General features: G+C 35.4%; 1 long non-coding RNA gene across 1 annotated transcript; it reads left to right on the forward strand.

The window, feature by feature from the left end:
• Positions 1-505: 505 nt before the first annotated feature.
• Positions 506-9,252, forward strand: LOC118014115. The gene is made up of 2 exons (XR_004680205.1): positions 506-619; positions 9,239-9,252. It is a non-coding gene; the product is annotated as an uncharacterized LOC118014115 (long non-coding RNA).
• The last annotated feature ends 323 nt before the right edge of the window (positions 9,253-9,575 follow it).

Here is a 9,575-nt window from a genome sequence, read left to right on the forward strand (position 1 = left end):
CCTGCTCACAGGAAAGAAAGATTATTTTGCCAGTGAGACCTGGTGCCTTGCATGCTCCAGATGTTAAGCATGTTATGCTTTAAGCATCTCCACAAGGGTTCCTAGTGGACTACATTTGGATATCTGGGATGGTATGCAGGGCAGGAAAAGAATATTCAACTGATACCATTTAAGTAAACACTAGAAATGAGAGAATGACCCTTAAATCTTGCCATACAGAAATATTCTCTTAAGTAAAAGCACAAATTTAAAGAGTTAATGTTTTGAGTTAAAAGATTAATAATCTATTTTTTCAAAGGATTATTTATTTGAGAGAGAGAGAGTGAGTGAGCGTGTGCAAGGAGGGGAGGGGCAGAGGGAGAGGGAGAGAATCTCAAGCAGACTCCACGCTGAGCACAGAGCCTGACACAGGACTCCATCTGGGGACCCTAAGATCATGACCTGAGTTGAAATCAAGAGTCAGATGCTTAACCAACTGAGTCACCCAGTGCCTCAAGATTAATAGTCTATTAATGAATTTTGACTTTTTCCTTTTCAGCAAACACCAATAAAGTAGAAAATAAGGAGCCTGGAAGAAGATGTATAGCATGCCCAATAACAGGTTTATGGACATCTGTAGGTAGGTCTGGATTTAAATTTTGGCCTAGACATCTACAGACCAAGTAACATACTTAAGCTATTTGAGCCTTCTCTATCTTGTTTATAAGTGGAATAAAATTAATTCATTAGGCTGTGGTTAATTAAAATGAATTAGGACAAATGCAAATTCTTGGAATATGGTAAGCATTTAATAAATGGCAGTTATCACCCTTTTAAATGTTCACCAAGAATGAGATTCTGAATTGTGTCTATTATCCTTCCTCCCTCCCTCCCTTCCTATCTCTTTATCTTCTCTAGTATTGAAAGATAATTAATACTCAGCTCTAAAGGTACAAATATTTAGAGAATAGAGTTCAAGCAGTAGTTGTATAATCTTAGGCAATAAGCTAAGAGGTACTTGAACTTTGAACAGTAGTTTAATTGTGATTTTTTTTTTCCTATGGTGGGGGGAGAATAACAAAGAATATTTGTATTAGGAGCTATGAGGACTTGAAAATTGTGTATGTAACAAGTAAATTGACATTTCAAACTTAAAAAAAAAATTCCTTCTTGAACCAGTGTCATTTTTTATATTAGGGGACCTCACTCATCATTTCCTTATGCTTTTTAGAGATTTTAGTGACCAGAAATAAACTGGTCATTAACTACATTCTTGTTCTGTTGATTTCCAGTTGCCAAAAGAGCAGCTTCAGTAAAATGAAGACAAATGTAAGATTTCAGTAACAATTAACCATATTTTTTGGCTAGTTCTAATTAGATTTCATAAACATTTCTTTCCATTGCACAAAAGTTTTTGAGCTTGAGTAACATAATTTTCAGAAAAATTTGTTTCTTTTAAAATAATAGTTGTAGTCTTAAATGTTGAAAGCAAATACAAAAAAGCATGGTCTACTTATGAAGTATCTTCTGTGGCACATTGGCCTCTTTAACCAAATACATTCATAATTCATAATCATCATAAGTAACACTATTTTGGGGGAAACAGAATTAATTTTCCAAGGATTTGGTAATGATTCAGCAGGAGAACAAAAGCAAAAATTAATGATCCCCATCCTATACATGAAAGAACTTGTACTTAACCATTTTGGAATTGGTTGTGAAATAATTCTATACAGAAGAAATTTGTTGAACTATTTGGCTTTAATTAGCTTTTGATCATAAAAAATATTGAGTAGATTTGTTTCCTGAAACATATTTCTTTAATATGGGAAACAACACACATATGTGCTGTGATTATACTGAGAATATATGAATTCAGTTGTCCAATTCATTTTAGGAAATGTTTTAATTGAGGATTAGTTTGCCCAAAGGGTAAAACCCAAGCAGTTTAAGACTTTAGAACATGAATCATGTTTTGAAATGTTTTTACACAATCTAGGTGGAATGATGCACCAAGAGTTAACATAGTGAAAAATTTCATATCTAAGACATCTAATGATGGATTCTATTCTCAGAATGACTCTCATGTTGACCAATGAAATAAAAAGGCTGGATTATGGATGGGTTGTTTAGAAAGCACTGCTTGATTGTTTCATGGGTGTAAATCTGTGTCAAAATTGATCAAATTATCTACTTTGAATATGAGCAGTTTAGTGTGTTTAAATTATACCTCAGTAAAATGTAGGTCACCACCAAGTATGAGATAAAAAGGATTGGAGATCATATGAAAAGAGGAGAAAGCCACTCCCACTTCCCCAACACAGGATATGATATAACTGAGTCTCAGGTTGGAGGATGAGGAGAAGGAATTTGGAAGAGAGTTTATAGAAAAACAGCTTAACTGCTTCCCCTGCCTCCAGTTATCTCTGGGATGGAAGGCAGGGAACAGAAGGGAGGAAATAGAAAAGAGAAGTTACTTATGTTAGGGAGGCAGAGTGGGTATTAAGATCCTGGGGCTTTGCTGCCTGAAGCCTGAAGTCTTAAGACAGAAGCCTTGTAGACATGCCCAGCAGCTCTAACATGAGGGAAGGAACCAACAGGATAGAAGCATAATGTTCTTAGGAAGCTTCCTTTGGGCCTGAGAATGGTTATGGATTAGACATGAATGTTTTTGAGGTGCCTGGGTGGCTCAGTCGTTAAGCATCTGACTTTGGCTCAGGTCATGATCTCAGGGTTCTGGGATCAAGCCCCTGTGTCGGGCTCCCTGCTCAGTGGGGAGTCTGCTTCTTCCTCCCCCACTGCCCCTTCCCCTGCTCATGCATGTGCTCTCTCTCTCTCTCATGTAAATAAATAAAATCTTAAAAAAAAAAGACATGAATGTTTCTATGTGCCCAAGTAATGAGGATGTTGGCAGAAGCAAGAGGATGGATGAATCAGATGTGTGCTATTTAGGTGTAAACACAGCTGAAACATTAAAGTGGTGGTTATTTTGAGGAGTCTGTGAAAAGTGAGAAGGTATGACTATAGAAATGATTACCATTTGTCACAGCCAGCACCAGATACCAAGAGGACAGTCTACAAATATTAGTAGCAGCCAGGGATTTCAGTAGTTAACAACTACAGACCATATGAGCCTCATAGTCACCCATATCTCCATCAAGCCTCATGGTCAGTAAGCCTCACCTCCTAACTTCTAGAGGAAGGACAAGAATCCTTAACTTGAGCAATGTTGAAACTTGGAGTTTTAAAATAATCTTAAAAGGGATTTTTATGTAAAAAACAAAACACTTGAATTTTCATTACTGACCTGAATTCCATATAGAGAGATGAAGACAGAACTATTCCTGAATTCTGTGGATAATTGTAATTCAGAATGCATGCTTACTACCAGTATTTTGACGTCAAAAAGAATTGGAGAATAGAGAAAAAAGAAAAAAAAAAAAAAAGCAAAACAAAGTAAGTAAAAATAATCCCCTCTGGAATAGATACTAAAACAGTTATTTTGTTAGCTTCATCTGTATTAAGCTATATTGTCCGAACACTTGCTGCAATTCATAGTAGTAGTCTGTCTTTCCTTGCTATGTTTATAGTTGCAGTTATTTGAAACTATATTTGGAAGCAAATCTTATATCTTAATTGGCTTGTAATAAGGAAATGAAACAACATATACTTGCTTTTTTTTTTTTTTACAAAAAATATCAGTAATAAAATTAGGAAGGAAATGAGCAAATGTAGTGAGTAAATTTACTTAGGAAATATGCTATTCATATCTCAAAATTCCATTGGAATTATGCTAAATATTTTGAAAATAATATTTTGATGATCTTGCTTTTAATTTTTGTATTTATATGTATATACAAAGCTACATAGATTCATATATATGGCCTTGTATATGTATATTTACATATGAAGATAAATTATTTTTTTAAAAGTCTCTGTTATGATGTATTACATTTAAGTTTTGCCTTAATAGGCTTGGCTCAATATTTACCAATATTCTTTTGAGGTCTTATTTTTTTAAACAAAATCAAAATCTAAAATATTCTAGTACAGTGAAGTTAACATAATCCTTTAATAAATCTATACAAGAGTTTGAATTCTATGGTAATCTTTTTTTAAATCAAAGATGATAAATTAGCTATTTATGTGTCCTTTTATGCTAAAATTTTCTTCACATGACACTGGATTATTTCCCTTAAGATTCACAGCTTCTATGTTTTGCTGTTACTCAGTTTATGAAGCTTTAAAGCAGCTTAGTATTCTAAATCATTCTGTCACTTGCGATCCATCCCTAATTTCTCACATCTATCCATTAATGTGCAGCCTTTCTAGTATAATAAGTCCTTGGGAAATTCATGCTAAAATGTTTCCTTTCCTATATTTCTCTCACTTAATATAACAGTTTTCTGAAATTTGCCTTTTAATTTGTAGCTAAATTAAAGTTCAGAGCTGTAGAAATGTTGATGACTAAAAAACAAACAAACAAAAAAAACCCCAGATACTTATATCCAGAATTCTTCTTTCCTGTGTCCTATGCATAAAAAATTAGTGAAATAGTATATCTTTCTAACTTCAGCAAGTTTGATTGCAAAATTTAAATTTAGGAAATTAAAATATGTCCTTAAAGCACATTATCAATGTTATTGCTTTTTTCCCTGTCAGACATTGTTTCTTCTTTCTCATGACTGAGAAGAGAACCTACATTGATTGTCAGGCGTTTAAGTATTAGAAATTTTCTCTATCTGCATTATGTTTTTGTTCAGTGGCAACCAAACAGATTTTTCTAATAGCAGGGATATATGTCCCTATGGCTAAAGTAGAACCTAACATGTACTGAAAATTCTCTAAAAGTATAAAGAAATACAGGCTGGAGAGTTATTTGTCATGAAGGGATATTAGAGAAGTAGATCGGGAAAGGCTTGATTTTGTATGAGTGGTGTCATACTCTAATTTCATGCCCAAGAAATCTTCCAGTTTTGATTTAATTCTCCTCAGCCTAGAATATTTAGGTACCTCTCTGCCTTTTATTGGGACATGTTAAGGGCAGGGGTATTTTGGTCATTTTTGCGCTTGGCTCATAATAGATGTTCCATAAATGTTGAGTGATGACTGAGCAGGCTCTTGAATGTGAGGAGGCAGAGTGATTACCAAAGGGTTAGGATCCAGGAGTGGTATCATAGCTTGTTCACCTGCAGTGGAAAGAGATTTGGGTCACTGAAGGTGAAGTACTTCATCATTTTGCTGGAGGTCAGTGCTGGTTTTAGAAATGAACAGTAAAATGGGAGCACTGCATGAGAGAGTTTACTTGGCTAGACTGTTAGAGCGTGGTATTTCACTTAGAACCTGTGGTATTAGTAAACCTCCATTCTGTTCTCCAGAGTGGCTGCACCAGTTTGCATTCCCACCAGCAGTGCAAGAGGGTTCCCCTTTCTCCACATCCTCGCCAACACCTGTTGTTTCTTATGTTGTTTATTTGGCCATTTTGACATGTGTGAGGTGGGAATGATGATGATCTCTAATTTACAAATGAGAAAATGAAATTATAGGACTTACCCATAGCAGTGGTGGAAGCGTCTTACAGACTGGGTTCATTCTTCTTGCATTGTGTGTGGTGTTTTCATTTGTGGAAATTAACTCATTAAGTGTCAGGAGGCCATTCTATCTTTCCCATGGACAAGATCATCATCAATACCAGTAATATAATTACTTAGAGTTATACACTGCCTACTGTTTATAAATCATTTTCACGTAACCGTCACACACATTATCTTAAATTATATAACAACTCTATGAGGTTTACAGGACAGGTAATTATTACCATTTTGTATATGACAAAATAGGTTAAAAATATTAAGAGAACAGACCAAGTTTATATGGTGATAGAAGATATTGGACTCAAACTAATCTTCTAGCTAGACGGTTCATATGTATGATTCCTGACTTTTGTTTGATTTTCTTTCCTACCTTTCCTTCTCCTTCCTCATGTATTATCTAATGTGGCTCAGTAGCTTGGCTAATGTGCATTAATAGGAAGCAAATATTAGAAAATTTATTGAATTACTATTTTTTTGTTTAAATGCAGATTTATACTTTCTACAGTCAAATGGCATCCTATGAGTCTAGTCAGCTGCCAAGGTTTACAAAAGTGTAAACACTATGCTTTTAAGACTGATGCTAATTGACAGAAATGAGTGACTATAAATCACTTGAGAACTCTTAGGGAAAAAGGTTAGAGATGACACAAAACATAAGTAGGGTCCTGTTTTTAGTTGTTTCTTATGTACAGCTATTAACCTTAAGTGCACTGGTACAGAGCATATTATTGAAATAGAAAGGAAGAAAAATGAAATAAAATCAGAAAAGATTAGAGGCAAAATACTCATTATTCATGTTTAATTGAAAGACTCCTGTGTTCCAGGCTATGGTACTTAGATAATCATTTATGTTTTAGATTATCGTTAAAACACAGATATGTTAATATTTTACAAATAGTGAAACTGAATCCCACTGAAATTATATGCTCTCAAGCCCTTCTAGATGGTGTTGAAGCTGTTACCCAACCTAAAGTTTCTGATTTGCAAGACTACTTTATTTTGCTACATTGTATTTTATTATATTATGGGAGGATATAATAGGTTGGTTTTCTGTTACTCACCCAACCAGTTGTCCCTATTTTTCTGTTATTTACCCAACAACTTGGGACAATTTGTGAATTTGCATATTTTCTCTTTCACCCTCTTGAATATAAGCTCTTACCTGTTCTTCATTTTGTGTGTGAGAGTTAATATGCTTGAGCCAGGAAACGTTTACTTTCCCTTGTACTTTTTGCCATAAACTGTTCTGAATTATTTCATCAGATGGCATTCTTATAAACCTAAATTATAGTGAATGAGGAAAACGAATTTATTTTGTCTCTTGCAGAAGAGTATACAGTAAATACCGATGAAATTACTAGACCTGTCAACAGGCTGCTGAGTAAATATGTGAGATATTCAGGCCATTTTCCCTCTGAAAGTAGCATTTCTCATTGATTTATGGCTAAGTATATCACTAATAAGAAACTGCCAAATAAAAACACCTGAAATATTCAAAGCAAAAAGATAAAGTCACTGAAGCTTCACAATTAATGTAGTCATGGCTGGATACATTTAAAATAGAGAGCATGCACACATTTTATTGTTTTACTTGAGGTGATGCAGGGTCCCGGGTACTGACTGAGTTCTGCACCGCTGAAATAGAGGCTTTTGGGAGAAAGACATATTTCACACCTGAGTGGCTTTTTGCAAATTGAGATTGGTGCTTCTTTCTGTCAGAGAATTGTGGTCCTGAAGGTTTACTCTTGCCAAAAATATCCCCTAAATGATTTCATATCTTGATTTTGAGTTCAACTTCCTATAGAGATTTTAAGGCTGCATTTGCATCAAATTACTTATTTTCTTGATTTTATTCTTTTAATATTTAGAACATTCTGAAGCCAATACCCTGGAACATTTTTTTTGATGAACTAGGGAGAAAATGCTTGTATCTGTTGATGATCAGGAAGTAGAAGCCTTTCCCATGTGATTCTTAGCTTGAAGAATTTTAGTTTTTCTTCTTCTGTCCTTTAGGAAATATTTATAACAAACTCACACTTAGTAGCACTTTGCATAGTTAATTACTGACATTACCATAGAAGCTAACTTAAATTTGAAACAGTAAATTGATCATTCTTTTTCCTTTTTTTTAAATCATTTTACTGTATTTTTTTTCATCATGGTAAGTATACTCTTTAATCCCCATCCCTTATTTCCCCCATCCCCCCACTCCTCTTCCCTCTGGTGACCGTCAGTTTGTTCTCCATAGTTATGAGTCTGTTTCTTAGTTTGCTTCTCTCTCTCATTTATTTTCCCTTAAATTCCATGTATGAGTGAAATCATATGGTATTTGTCTTTCTCTGACTGACTTACGTCACTTAGCATAATACTCTGTAGCTCTATGTTGCTGCAGGTGCCAAGATTTCATTCTTTTTATGGCTGAATAATATTCCATTGTGGAATATATATACACACATATATATATATGTACCTCCTCTTCTTTTTCCATTCATCTATCGATGGACACTTGGACAGTCTCCATAGTTTGGCCATTGTAAATAATGCTGCAGTAAACATAAGGGTGCATACATCTGTTTGGATTCATGTTTATGTATTTTTTGAGTAAAATACCCAGTATTGTTATTCCTCGATTTGTAGGGTAGTTCAATTTTTTTTTTTAAGATTTTATTTATTTATTTGAGAGAGAGAGAATGAGAGACAGAGAGCATGAGAGGGAGGAGGGTCAGAGGGAGAAGCAGACTCCCTGCCGAGCAGGGAGCCCGATGCGGGACTCGATCCTGGGATTCCAGGATCATGACCTGAGCTGAAGGCAGCCGCTTAACCAACTGAGCCACCCAGGCGCCCCTAGGGTAGTTCAATTTTTAATTTTTTCAGGAACTTTCATATTGTTATCCACAGTAGCTGCACCAGTTTGCATTTTCACCAACAGTGCAAAAAGGTTCCTTTTTTTTCACATCTTTGCCAACACTTGTTGTTTCTTGTGTTTTTAATTTTAGCCATTCTGACAGGTGTGAGGAAGTATCTCATTGTGGTTTTGATTTGCATTTCCCTGATGATGAATGATGTTGAGCATCTTTCCATGTGTCTGTTGGCCATCTAGCTGGATGTCTTCTTTGGAGAAATATGTGCTCATGTTTTCTGCCCATTTTTTTTTAAAGATTTTATTTATTTAAGTGAGAGAGAGAGAGAGAGATCATGAGCAAAGGGGAAGGGTAGAGGGAGAAGCAGACCCCCCGCAGAGCTGGGAGCCCAATGTGGCACTCGATCCCAGCACCCTGGGATTATGACCTGAGCTGAAGGCAGATGCTTAAACGACTGAGCCACCCAGGCGCCCTTCTGCCCATTTTTAATTGGCTTATTTTTAAAAAAATTTTTTAATTGTTATTTTAATCCCCATACATTACATCATTAGTTTTAGATGTAATGTTCCATGATTCATTGTGCATAACACCCAGTGCTCCATGCAGAATGTGCCTTCTTTAATACCCATCACCAGGCTAACCCATCCTCCCCCCCTCCCTTCTAGAGCCCTCAGTTTGTTTTTCAGAGTCCATTGTCTCTCATGGTTCGTCTACCCCTCCGATTTCCCCCCCTTCATTCTTCCCTTCCTGCTATCCTCTTCTTTTTTTTTTTTCTTAACATATATTGCATTATTTGTTTCATAGGTACAGATCTGAGATCAGACAACAAAAAGAAATCAAAGGCATCCAAATCGGCAAAGAAGTCAAACTCTCACTCTTTGCAGATGATATGATACTTTATGTGGAAAACCCAAAAGACTCCACCCCAAAATTTCTAGAACTCATACAGGAATTCAGTAAAGTAGCAGGATATAAAATCAATGCACAGAAGTCAGTGACATTCCTATACACCAACAACAAGACAGAAGAAAGAGAATTTAAGGAGTCAATCCCATTTACAATTGCACCCCAAACCATAAGATACCTAGGAATAAATCTAACCAAAAAGGCAAAGGATCTGTACTCAGAAAACTATAAAATA

This window comes from Mirounga leonina, unplaced genomic scaffold (assembly GCF_011800145.1).
Source record: "Mirounga leonina isolate KUSES-001 unplaced genomic scaffold, KU_Mleo_1.0 Mir_154, whole genome shotgun sequence".
Lineage (NCBI taxonomy): Eukaryota > Metazoa > Chordata > Mammalia > Carnivora > Phocidae > Mirounga > Mirounga leonina.